We start from the raw sequence: 13,528 nt of genomic DNA, 5'->3' as shown, positions 1-13,528 counted from the left end.
GTTAATGATTATAATAACAATAATAATAATAGGACTAGTAACAATAGTCGTTGCAGCAGAGGGTGTCGAGCAGGAACACGGGGGCAGCAGGTGACCCGTAACCACAGATCCAGACTCCACAGCTCCAGAGCCAGAAACACCTGCAGGAAGTGATAGGAGGAGAGAGGAGAGGGACGAGAAAGCACAAGACTACCAGAAAGGGGAGAAGTTGTGTTAGTAACATGCAATAATGGGATGAGGTTGCATACAGAGGGAGAGAAAGTAGAGGAGAGAGGAGCTCAGTGCATCATAGGAAATCCCCCGGCTGTCTAGGCCTATAGCAGCATAACTAAGGGATGGTTCAGGACTAACCTGAGCCAGCCCTAACTATAATCTTTATCAAAGAGGAAAGTCTTAAGCCTACTCTTAAATGTGGAGATGGTGTCTGTCTCCTGAACCCAAACTGGAACCTGGTTCCACAGGAGAGGAGCTTGATAGCTGAACGCTCTGGCTCCTAGTCTACTTTTGGAGACTCTAGGAACCACAAGTAACCCTGCATTCTGGGAGCGCAGTGCTCTGGTGGGGTAGTAAGGTACTATGAGCTCTTTAAGATAAGATGGTGTCTGACCATTAAGAGCTTTGTAGGTAAGAAGAATGATTTTAAATTCTATTCTGGATTTTATGATAATGTGATCTCTTTTCCTGGTTCCTGTCAGAACACGTGCTGCAGTATTCTGGATCAGCTGAAGAGTCTTAACGGACTTTTTCGAGCAGCCTGATAATAAAGAATTACAGTAATCCAGCCTAGAAGTAACAAATGCATGGACTAGTTTTTCTGCATCATTTTTAGACAGGATGTTCCTGATTTTCGCAATATTACGTAGGTGAAAAAAGGCGGTCCTTGAAATTTGCTTAATGTGTGACATGTCCTGATCAAAGATAACTCCAAGATTCCTCACAGTGGTGCTGGAGGCCAGGGCGATGCCATCAAGGGATACTATATCTTTAGATAATGCGTGACGGCGGTGCTTAGGCCCCAGAACAATAACTTCAGTTTTATCTGAGTTTAACATTAGAAAATTACAGGTCATCCAGGTTTTAACATCCTGAAGGCACATTTGAAGTTTAGCTAACTGATGAGTTTCATCTGGTTTGATCGATAGATATAACTGAGTATCATCTGCATAACAATGAAAGCTTATGGAATGTTTCCTGATAATATTGCCTAAAGGAAGCATATATAAAGTGAAGAGGATTGGTCCGAGGACAGATCCTTGAGGAACTCCATGACTAACTTTGGCATGCATGGAGGACTCATCGTTAACATGTACAAACTGAAATCGATCTGATAAATAGGACTTAAACCAGCTTAGAGCGGTTCCTTTAATGCCAATGAAATGTTCCAGTCTCTGCAATAGGATCTGATGGTCAATGGTCAAATGCAGCACTAAGATCTAATAAAACCAGTACAGAGACAAGTCCTTTGTCTGATACAATGAGGAGGTCATTAGTAATTTTCAGCAGTGCTGTCTCTGTGCTATGATGAGCTCTAAAATCCTCAAATAAACTATTGCTCTGTAGAAAGTCACACAGCTGTTTAGCAACTGCTTTCTCCAGAACCTTAGAGAGAAATGGAAGGTTAGATATAGGTCTATAGTTGGTTAAAACATCCGGATCAAGTTTGGGCTTTTTCAGAAGAGGTTTAATTACAGCTACTTTAAAGTACTGTGGTACATAGCCTGTTGATAGTTGTAAGGGTAAAAAAACTATGATAAGTTTTCTTCTGAGCAAGGGAATGTTTAGATTATTAATTCAGACGTACAGTATCTCTGACAAACTAATAGAAACAATAGTGCCCTCACTGTTCATGTCTTCTATGAGATAAAATATTGGAAATGCAGTCCAGATTTGAGCATGCCATGCTCGTGACAAATGTCAAAATTTTAGGACCAAGTTGCTTAGCTGGTTTCAGGTAGATAGACAGAATAAATAAATTCAAAGGGCTTGAACACAACTCTATAAAGAGGTCTGTATCAGTCACAGTTTGCCAATTGAACATACAAAAACACAAATACCTAATTATATGTAGACGGAGCAGATTATATCCTTTCAGTTGCTAATGAAAAACAGATTCAAATGAAGGCGGTCATTTTAAAGAGCTGCAGGACTGACAGCAGCCACTGTGGTTCAGAGAGCGGGTTTTTTAGATTATCATTGTAAATTCCACAGTAAATTAGGGGGTAAACATTTTTGTTTAGTTGTTTTGTGTGTTTGCTAAAACAAGAACCACTTTTGAAGGGTGTCGCCTTGGATGGCATTCTATAAATGTGGCATAAAGGAAAGAGGTTTCTTTTTTAGGATTCAAGAAACTTCAAGAAACTTTAGGATGACACCTGCCTCCTCCACTGTAGTCAAGTCACCACTACACTGAACAAGACCAGGTCAGGCAAGCTGGAACACTCAAGTATACTGTTAAATACCAACATGTGTTAAAATGAGTGCTAAAATAGGTACACATGCTCACAGGAAACACATGCAAACAAACAATGAACATGTTGGGAATCGAACCCAAGGCCATCTTGCCAACAGTGCTAACCACTGACCCACCCTGCTGTTTACTGTACACAATGCTGCCACTAGCCAGACGCCACAGTATGTTATTTTCATGTTCATGCCAATAAAGCTAAATTGAATTGAATTGAAGTGAATTGAATTAAACCATATGCTTCTACATGAATATCATTGCAAAAATGCTTCAAGACAGCAATCTGGAAGTGCACTGCTTCTCAACAACGGTCGGTGAGTGATGAAGATATCCTGCACCATATGAAATCACTCCCTCATTCACTCATTCACCACTCCCACATCAGAAACTCTGTAGTAAGAAGTAAATTGAGATTTCAGACATCATCGTCATCATTTAGTGTCGTCACATTTTCCCCATCTGATAGGCAGTTAGCTAATTTCTAGAGCTGAATCAGGCAAAAGCTTTTCCATATAACATTTTCCCATCCCAGTACCATATTTGATAAAAGCATCCATACCTTTAGTGCAGATTAGGCATGAAGATACAAATTCAACAAGCGTTGTTTCTTTCAGCTATTTTTACGGTGTAGTTTGGGCAATGCAACATTAGTCTTGAGAGACTAACCACTGAATTTCAGGGACCAGAGCAGTGTGCAGTAATTACAAAACCCTTCATAAAACCTGTAAAAACATTCACAATCCAAGATAACCCTTTAAAAGCATTCCTGGACCTCTATGTGTTCAAAGATTGCTTTAACTTTCTTCAATCTGTAGTTTTGACTGGACTGAACCAACAAATCTAGTCAATGTAGATAGTCAATACATACACATCATACACTGGAGCCACAAAGAGTCCTTAAATTAAAACAAACCCCAACTTCACAGCCCATCGCCCTCATTAGTCTCGAAATGTGCTTCTCGTTTAAAGACCTTCCCCCATGGGCCGCTGCAGGGTGCTGAGAGAAAAGAAAGAGACAGAAAGAGAAAAAGAAGGCAGGGGAGTGGGGACAGGCTTGATTTATTTGACCAATCTGGTTGTAATGAAAGCAGGCAGGCCTTGCTGGGGGTGGAATGATAGAGTGAGTGGAGAAAAGAGTGGGGAGGAAGGAGTGAATGGGGTGAAATCCAACTGCAGACAGATTGTTGGACCTGATAATGGTTTTAACAGACCCTACAAGCCTCCTAACCCTGCAGCTCAGGTTGTGTGTGCATGCATACATACGTGTATATACTGTACCTAACTTACCATATTACAACCATGAATTCCATATGCAACCCATTTGTGCTGCAATATATCTTGCTATCAATGCTGACATACCTGTGTAATGTGTAAGAGCCAATGAGAGATAGAGAGGGAATGTTTACTACAGCTGCTATTGCACTAAAAGCATGGTTTATGTCTTTTGGACATTGATGCATTTTGAGGAGCAAATTCTGGCACAAAGTGTTTGTATGTCTCCGTTAAAAGGGAATCACATACTTCCTAGTGTTTAAAATAATTTATGAATGCACTAAACCTTCTGGCGCTAATTCACAACATAGATCTTTGGTCCTTTTCCGGAATGCATTTCTAATCTTTAAATGGGATTCTGAACTGACGTTTTATGTGCTAGTGTCTCATCCCAGACCCAATCCCAGTGAATCCTCCAACAAGTCTTCCAAAATTAAACAACAAAATGTGTCATTTGTTAATAGGCTACCTTCTAGAATGACACATTAAAACATTTTCTGATCTGACGCCCCTGTCAGCAGGAAATCATTTTTCGTGTCACTTGTCAACCGTCAGAAATCACTGTTGAAAAACAATCTAGTTTTGTGATGTGACAATCATGGTTTGGGTTAAAATAAGTACTCTGTTAAGGTTAGGGAAACATTGTGGTTTGGGTTAAAAGGTTGGCAGACTGTTGTTGTCATGGTTACAGTAATAACCATGTGGTTACACTTATGGAACAACCGTGGTCACAGTAAAAAAAACAACCTTGACTGTTGGTTGGAAACTGGAAACAGAAAAAGCTATTTCCTGTGTTGAAGGCCGATATTTTGTTGATCCATCCATCCACCGCAACCTCCTCCATACGTGGAGTTTGTCACTCTAACCTTACCTGACTTCCCCCTTTGCTCCCGTCATAATTACTATAACAACTAGAGGTACTGCTGTTGACGTCTTTGATCTTGTCTTTTACCAGGACTGTAGACTGGAGACTCCAGGTCACAAATGTGAGCACTTTGACGGGCTACATACTAAATTCTGGAAACTATGCTTATGAAGACTTGATCTGACAGACATACAGTTGTTTTAGACTTGTCTTCACTGACCTAAAACAATCCTGAGATTTAAAACATCCAAGATGAGAAATGCTTTGGAAAATTCCTTTCTCTAAATGTCCAGTTCAGTGGAACTTGCCTTTGAGGTTGGACGGGAACAGACTGAATATTAATGGTCACATAAGTGTTTACATGACTGCTTTTATACAAAAATTTATTTCCTAAAGAGGTGAATTGAATCAAGACACTTGTAGTTCTCTCCAAAATGGCTTCCCACACTATCTGGGTTGAAAGCTCATGTTCCTTATTCTCATGAGAAAAACACAGTGGATAAAGCTGTGGATGGCCCTTTTCCTCTCTGAAATCCAAAACTATGTTTAATTGAATTAGCTTTAATTGCTATTCATTTGCCCACAGAACCCAAAGGTCTCCTCTTACCCATGGCACATAATGACTTCCATGTCCTCTAAGGGCAAGTTTAAAGTTAAACGAAAAAGTCAAGACAGCGTAACACAGTACCACAAGAAATCTCACAGATCGTTGAAACTGTTAGCTAAAACCCTTTTGGAGTGGAGTTATTGTGATCTTGTGATCTACTGTAACTAATGGAAGGAACTATATTTGATGATGAAGGAAGCATAAATGAGAAAAGGAATTTGAATGTTTCTTTGGTTAAATAGTTCTTCTTGTCAAATGAAACTTTCAAATCTTTTTTAAGTTTGCAGTGTAAGACGAAGAAGAAGAAGAAGAAGAACAAAACGAGGCAACAAACTAGAAGCAAGAGCAAAAACAAGATCTGTAAACTTTAATGGAATGTTGAGCTCAATCCAGCAACAAGGAGAAGTGTAGTCAGTAGAGGTGACATGCAGGTAGATAAGGGGAGGACTTGTATTGTTGCAATGAACTCGGGGGGCCTTGGAGCAGCAGCAGGTTTATTGGGCTCCAGTATTTTTGTGGTACAACAATAGGCCCCCAGAGCCAGGCAGGGTCATGTTGTGATAGGAGCAGAGTTGACTGCACAGAGCAGGGATTACCAGGGTCTCTTCTAGGCCTTCAGTGCAAAGCATAACAGACAAGACTAATACTACACCACCGTGGGGCATACATGCCTGTAAACCATATGCTGCAAACATGCATACAATGTGCATGAAGCATAAACCATGCATGAGCATGGAAAGGCGCATTCATGCCTGCAGACATGTAGAGTTTAGGCAATTCACATAAGTGACATGCACAGCTCTGGTTCAGTATTGTCATTAAAGAGCATGACTACCTTTATTTCATGTCACGCTATTGTCTCTTAATACAACTTTGTTGCCACACAAGAATTTGGACAATTCTGCCAAATCCTGGATAATGTTTGATGACAACATTTTTTCACATTGTTACTTTATACAATATCTTTGCAAGGCAACTACAGTATGGTTAAGATAAGATTGTGTTCATGGCAAACATACTATGGTTAACTAATTGTTAGGGTAGGGCAACAAAAAGCACTTAATAATGTTAGGGAACAATTGGGGTTATTTGAAAACGAAAAGTGCAGGTTTGTGATTCAAACTCTGGCCTTCTGCATAAAAGTCAGACCAGCTACCTGCCCATCAACCACCCTAACCTCCACACCTTTATTTTCCACCTCATACATTCAGAACACTGTTCTTCCTGCACTAATGCTGGATGTTGACTTTGGACGTAAATCATTGGATGCAGAGTCGTCTAATATAGACGTAATTTGCAGGATTACGAGCTCCGATGTTGCATATTTAGTTTTTTATTAGCGCAGCAACAATATACTGCAACATACTGAAGAACAGCAGAGAAGTAGATTTTAGTGCATGAGTAATTTTTATACTGCAACTTTACTTTTTACTATTTTTTGAGTCTGGGTTTACATTAAAATCCATTGAATGTGCTCTAGATTTGAAATACAGCTGCTGTCCACTAAGATAGGGTGCTACGAGCTTTACAGAGCTGCCTTTCAATCCTGCAGCCTGTCAGTATTTGATACTCAATAGATAGAAACATTTCATTTTTTATGACTCAGTATCAAACTGTTGCACTCAGAACTTCTCTTGATGTTCTTGAAGTCCTTTCAGTCTGTCCATCTTAGCTTTATTGAACAAAGCTACTCCCTAAAGACTTTACTGCTGCGGGGCTTGTTCCCCTTGACTTTTCACCTCTCAACAGGTGACCTTTGACTGCAGCCAGGAATAGGCCATGGCCAGCCTCTTTATGCCCACTTATAGCAACAAAAAAGGTTGTGTTTGGAATGTTTAGTTATTTTCAGTAACTCATCCCATCCCCTTGTCAGCTTTAATCACGTGCTTTCTATCATTCTCCTTCTTGTGCCTCCCTCTCTGCTGCTTCTAATTTTCTCTCCCACTCATCATTCCAGTCAGGGTGTTTTCACTTGATTTTACGAGACAATCTTTAAATCGTGCTCATTCTCAGGCTTCCTGAGTCATTTCAACTACAGTGTGACACAAGTTACATCAAAATATATCAATGTTTCTTGCCTTTCAGGTTTCATTTTTCCCCATCTCTCCCTCCCTTCTTATGTCTCCTCTCAATCCTTTTGTTTGTTCCTCCTCCTCAGGAAATGTCTGGTAAGCCTCTGGGCTTTTCTCTTCCCCTCATCAAATTGATACCAATTGAGTTATTGAATTGCCACCCACAAAACAACGGGCCCTGTTAAATTGGTGTTTGTCAGGCCAGATGTGAAGCAGGTTTTGACATGACCTGGCAGGAAGGAAATGGGGAAGGGGGGTGAAATTGAGGAGAAAGGAGTAGACGGAGGAGGAGAACACATATGTAGACAACATGAGACATGTTGATTTTTCATTAGATATGGTATTTGTTGGTTTTTAAGGGATGTGCTTCACTAGTTATTTACTGTAGCTAAGAAAACCAGCTGGTAAAGAATTAACTGATTGTTACGCCCCAGATTCCAGTTTGGGACCATGATATTACTGTATATTAAAGTTTCCTGGGATATTTTTCAGGCTATTAAAGTGGAAAGAACTAAGTTTTACACTGGATTGAATCATTGGATTCATTTTCACCAAAAATTAAGTTTGTAAGACTGAACTTGATTAAGATTTAAACCCTCATTTGTAGTACTCGAGACCGGTCTTGGTCTTAAGACCACTTTTTGATGGTCTTAGTCTGGTCTCGGACTCGACCGCATTTGTGCTCGGTCTTGTCTCGGCCTCGGACATTGAGGACTTGGGATTTTATTTCAAGACCAGTCAAGACCATAACTTTGGGCATATCAATAATTTCCTTTTGCATTGTCTGATTTATTTGTTAACATCCTAACTTTGATTGGAAGTAAAACATTGCTTCAAATGCAACCAGTAACCCTAATTAATGACTGTCACCCCTCCCTGCAATGCTTACGTTGATTTCAGCTCTTAGTGTTTGTATGTAGGTGTTTTAATGGGAATGTGGATCTTTCAGATTAATTTGTGAAGTACCTATGATCTCGTTCCACATTTTATTGCGTGCCATGCAATGCAGGGAACTGGTCTTGGTCTTGACTCGGTATTGCCCTCCCTCAGTCTTGGTCTTGACTCCTCTCAGCCCCTAAAAGTCTTGGTCTTGTCTCGGTCTCGATAAACTCTGGTCTCGGTTTGAGCGGTCTTGACTACAACACTACTCATTTGCGGTATTGTTCCAAAAACGTTTTTTGGGGACATTTTTGAGGTTAATGGTGGGTAAAGAGAGAGGATACAGAAAACTTACTGACACAACCCAGTAGATTTTTTCAAGAATGTTCATGCTCATTTATTCTCCTTCATTCCTGCTGATCCACACACATCTTGCCAGTTGAAGCCACAAACAACCCTTTCATCTTTTCTTAGCATGTGTTTTCCTGTGATTCAAAATTTACCCAAAAAGTTTCATTAACTGACAGAAGCTTTTCTGTAGAGTCATTAGCCACTCACAAATCTTGTGTTAGATTACTGGCCAAATTTCCAACTTTGGTGTAGAGTTGTGGTTTTGGTGTAATGCTTCACTTTTTTGCTGAAAGATATCCTGTTAAATATGAAGTTAGTGAACAGTAGCTAGCTTGGCATAAAGACTGACAGCAGAGAGGAACAGCTAGCCTGGCTCTGTCCAAACGTACAGTAACAAAATCTACCAGCACCTCTAAAACTCATTAATTACCACAATGTATCTTATTTGTGGTCGCCACAGAAACCAAATTGTAAAAACGTCAAGTTGTGAATTTGCAGGTGATTATCTGCTTTACAATTTTGTGGCTGGGAGCCAGGGTCTGTAATTTACTTTTATGAAATGTATTAAATTCAAATTAGCTTTATTGCCATGAATGTGTAACAACAATATTGCCAAAGCATCATACAAACTACATAAGAACAATCAACCACATACATTTAATTAAACAAGTAAAGTAATTAAAGCGTGTGTGTGTTTTTGTTAGAAAAATTAAAATATATTAAAAATTAAAATAAAATAAATAAATAAATAAAACAGTATGCGTGTGTATTTGTGTTAAAAAAATTAATTAAACTATATTAAAAATTAAATAAATAAATAAAACAGTAAGTGTGTGTGTGTATATTAATAGACAAAAAAATTAAATAATTAATTGATTAAAAAATAATAATAATTAAAAAAAAGAACTCAATATCAAATGCAAAAACAAAACAATTACTAAAATATCAAGCAATCAAAATAATAATAATTTGAAAATTGGTCAAGCGTTTCCACTGGTTGTCCCCACTTCATGGCACGAGGAGACATATTTTGCAGCAATTATTTGACATTTGGGCATTTCTTCCGGTAAATAGGGGAGTTTCTGTGTGTCTTATATGAATTCGAATTCGGGGTATATTTATGCGACTAAGGATTTACATAGTTGAATCAGAATTGTCAAGACTTGCCTATAGTCCACTGATAGTTGAATAATGTGTGTTATTTCTCTCCTCTCGCCTGCCATTTACTGGTCTTGTGCAGAGTTTTGTGTGCATGCCGTGTGGGTGACAACTAACTTACACGTTGCGGTTCCTTGCGGGTCTATTTCAAGTAATATTTAAAAACTATATAGTTTTCTTTGTGTGGTTCATCAATGGTGATAAATGACAAGAAGGTCCCGCGAGGTGTGGACAACTCAGCACAACACCAGTGAAGCTGGGGCTCCATCTCTAAGTGTTCCTCTTCTACCACTACAGACATACACTTCCTTAAGGGTTACAATTTTGGATTTATTCACGCCCTTTTAAAACATTTAATTAAAGCGTTTTTCTTTTCACATGTTTATTTGCAGCATTATATGTTGAAATTTCTATTGTAAACGGCAGGATATTAACTTATTCATCTAAAATCAGATGTTGAGCACCCCCATATCGCCAGAATGGCATGACCCTTGTTTCACTGCGAAGCTTCGACTGTGAGACAGACAGTTGAATCAGGCTCCGCCCATCGAAGCATCCAACCTTCGACTACTCTGTGTCAGCCCTAATATGCGCTAATTGACGGAATAAAATTCAGCTCATTTAGGCATCAATTAATGTAAATTATGTTGCCATTTCATTATATTTGCACAAAAAACATTGCATGGATGCAAAGAACCCATGACCTATGTCTTTCAGTATATGACAATCATGCCACCCTTAACAACAACTAACAACCAGATATTTCAAAGGAACCATTATACACTCAGTGAGTATGGTTTGAAACACCCCCACAGATATTCCCTGAGCTGACTGGTGCCAATGTGTCTTGTGTGTGTTTCAGGGGCGTGTGCCAAAGTGACTGATGGCTTAACGATTTTTGGCAGGTGCTGATTTCAGACCCTGCTGGGCGCAGTAACTTCCTGGAGTCTTGTCATCGCGGCGAGGTTTCCAGGCAACCAGTGGAGACTCCTAGGAGTCAATCCTAGCCAAAATTTGACTTATTTATTTATACCTTTGGATATCAAAATTTGTGACTTCTTGCCCATAAACATATCAGCTTTGTTAAATTACTTAAATTATTTTTTTTTAACACACTTGCAGCTTGCTAATGATGCTCAAAACACTCAATCTCATCAGTGACACAAACCCAAAATCTGACAAAGCTAGACTAGCTGTTCACTTTGGATTTTCCAGTGACTTTTGAAACAGGGCAGTCATCATAATCCTTATTTGAAGGATAATGTTTTTTCAGCAACCAAATTGTGGCCTGTCTTCTTCAGATTCACTGTTTCCTACTGGCAGTTTTTTGTGGTTTTTGGAAGTGGTTGTTAGTGGAGGTGAAGAGGAAAATGGAAATGAATGAGTGACAATTTGCAAAGTTCTGTGGAATATAAATTTAGAATCATTCCTCAAAATGCCCGACTGTGTGAAGACTTGCAGCAAAAGCAGGAAATGTAAGGTTTCATATTGGGTGGAGTATGTATTGTGTCTCCAATATTTCATAAAACCTATATTGTTCCCTGGACTTTTATGAGCTTAATGTGCTCTTTTACTCTTCCTTATTAAATTTAAAATAGTTTTTAATTTCTCTGCGGAGGAAAAATAACTCTTTCCTGCATTAAATCCCCCCCTCCCATTATACTGTATACTGTAAAGCAGTCAAACTCAGGATGTCTGAACTATAGAGGTTAAAAACATGAAGAGAGCAAGATGAAAATACAATTCCTGTTTACATACTTTTAGTTTTCGTGATGATGATGATGTTCGGCTACTATGAGCGTGTTGACTGACAAACAGCAGCTCATTTCCTTTCACGTAGCTATGTTCCCAAGAGCCTCTAAACAACTGAGTGACCTCCACTCTCAGTTATGAGTTTTCCCTCCTCAAACAAAAGATATTGTGTCCATCTCTATTGAACAGACCGAGTGTGATAAAATGTTTAATCTCGTGAGACTCTGTGTGGAACAGACTTGATGGTGCAGGTGCAGACCAGTGAGGGCACAATGACTTCACCTCGGAGACCAGACAGACAAGGTCAGCTATGCTCCCGTTGTGAGAGATACACACACAATACAACAATACTCACACACTGAATGTTCACATGTTCTTCTGTGTTAATATTATAGTTCTCATTTATGTGCCCATATGAAAGCCACGCAAAAGGAATGCCATTTTGAAATACGGCTTTCCATTTCTTGTGTTCATGTGTTCAGTGTCAGTTTGAGTGGTATTTACCCACTGGTAAACTCAAACTATTTAAAAGAGGAAAAGAGGATGACTCCTATGAGGAGTTTTTCAAATCCATCTCCTAAATATAGTATTTCTATAATACTGAAATGTTTTGCCTTTCATACATGTATAATTACGGTCCTGTGTTTGGTTATAGGTCTAGGTTACAAAAACACTTCTTTAAGGATGGCTTTTTCAGTATTTTTCCACCATCTTTCTCCAACCTTTATCAAGTGCCTAAACATAAACATAAAAACACACAGATACAGATGTGTAAAAACACAATCTGACTGATTACATTTATTCCAAGAAAAATGGAGTCTCTTTTGTTTTGCATTTGACGTAAGACTTTCGAGGAGTCTGACAATAGTCAGTTAGTCGGCCACTACAAAATCAGTACATTAATCCAAAAGCAAAAAGCTATTTGGCTTCATAAAATGACATAGTTTGTTAAAATGAAAAAAAAAATCTTGTTGTTAAGGAAAAATGTCAAGGAAATTTTTATTAAATGTTCTAAATTCTTTGCGCTTTTCTAATAAATTTGCAATAAATCATAATTCATCAAAATAAGTCTTGGTTGCAAACTCTGAACTTCTCTCTGAATGCATTGTGCCATACACAAACACATGTACACCCTCCCTGGTCACACTAATCACATTGCGTCACTCTCCCTCCTAACACACAGGGAGATTAGGATTGTGTGGGATCAGCAGTGAGCTGTGTGAACACTGAAAAGCTTGCAGGTGGGATATTGAATATTAAGACTCAGCAGCAGGCTGTGTGGAGTCCGCTGGGAGGAGATATGAGAGCATGTAGTGCTGAAAAACAACTACGCCTCATGATGTGTTTGGTGATGGGATGTCTAGGAGAAGTTGGCTAGAAAACAGAGCAACTAAACAGACGTGTGTTTGAGAGGAGTGTGTTTGTGGTTCAAATATTTTAACAGCTACTGGTACATTTTGGGTTAAGACATTGTATGAAACTCCACAATGGTCTAAAAGTCTGCATTTTAAATATTCCTAGTTTTATTAAACCTCATCTATAATCAGATGTTGGTTTGCTCGAGCTTACAGCATCCTGCCAGCCTCATGTAAACACAGTTAAATGTCTAGAAGAAAAATTATTTTCAATAAGCCAAATCTGCGTAATTCAGCTCTGACAGAAACTAAAACTGAAGTAGTCAAACAGGAAAAACAGTATCGTGTTCATACAAACAGAAAAGAAGAACTATGTTAAGGACTTCATTTTTTAGGCCTATATGGCAAAACTCAGTGGCTGTGATTTCAAGTCAAGCAACTTGGTGAGCATGAAGACACAAGCAGCACACATCCATGATGCTTTCAATTCAAGACAGCATCAGTGAAAACAGTTCCCTCCCTTGTGTTGGTGCCACAGAGTCTCTTTGTGACACATTACAAGTTCAATACATTTGTTGTGTATTATCTTGAATTCCAACTGACAAATCTGGTTTTCATAATGTGAAAAATATGAAGAATGATTTTAGTCAAATGTTGCAGTTAACTGTGTATCTCTTGAATGATTTTGATACATTGCTTTTGACTCGCACACTTACAATAGTAGAATTACCTGCTGAAATGCTGTACACCAGG

This window comes from Micropterus dolomieu, linkage group LG04 (genome assembly GCF_021292245.1).
Source record: "Micropterus dolomieu isolate WLL.071019.BEF.003 ecotype Adirondacks linkage group LG04, ASM2129224v1, whole genome shotgun sequence".
In the NCBI taxonomy this organism is placed as follows: Eukaryota; Metazoa; Chordata; class Actinopteri; order Centrarchiformes; family Centrarchidae; genus Micropterus; species Micropterus dolomieu.
This window is presented reverse-complemented; position numbering follows the sequence as displayed.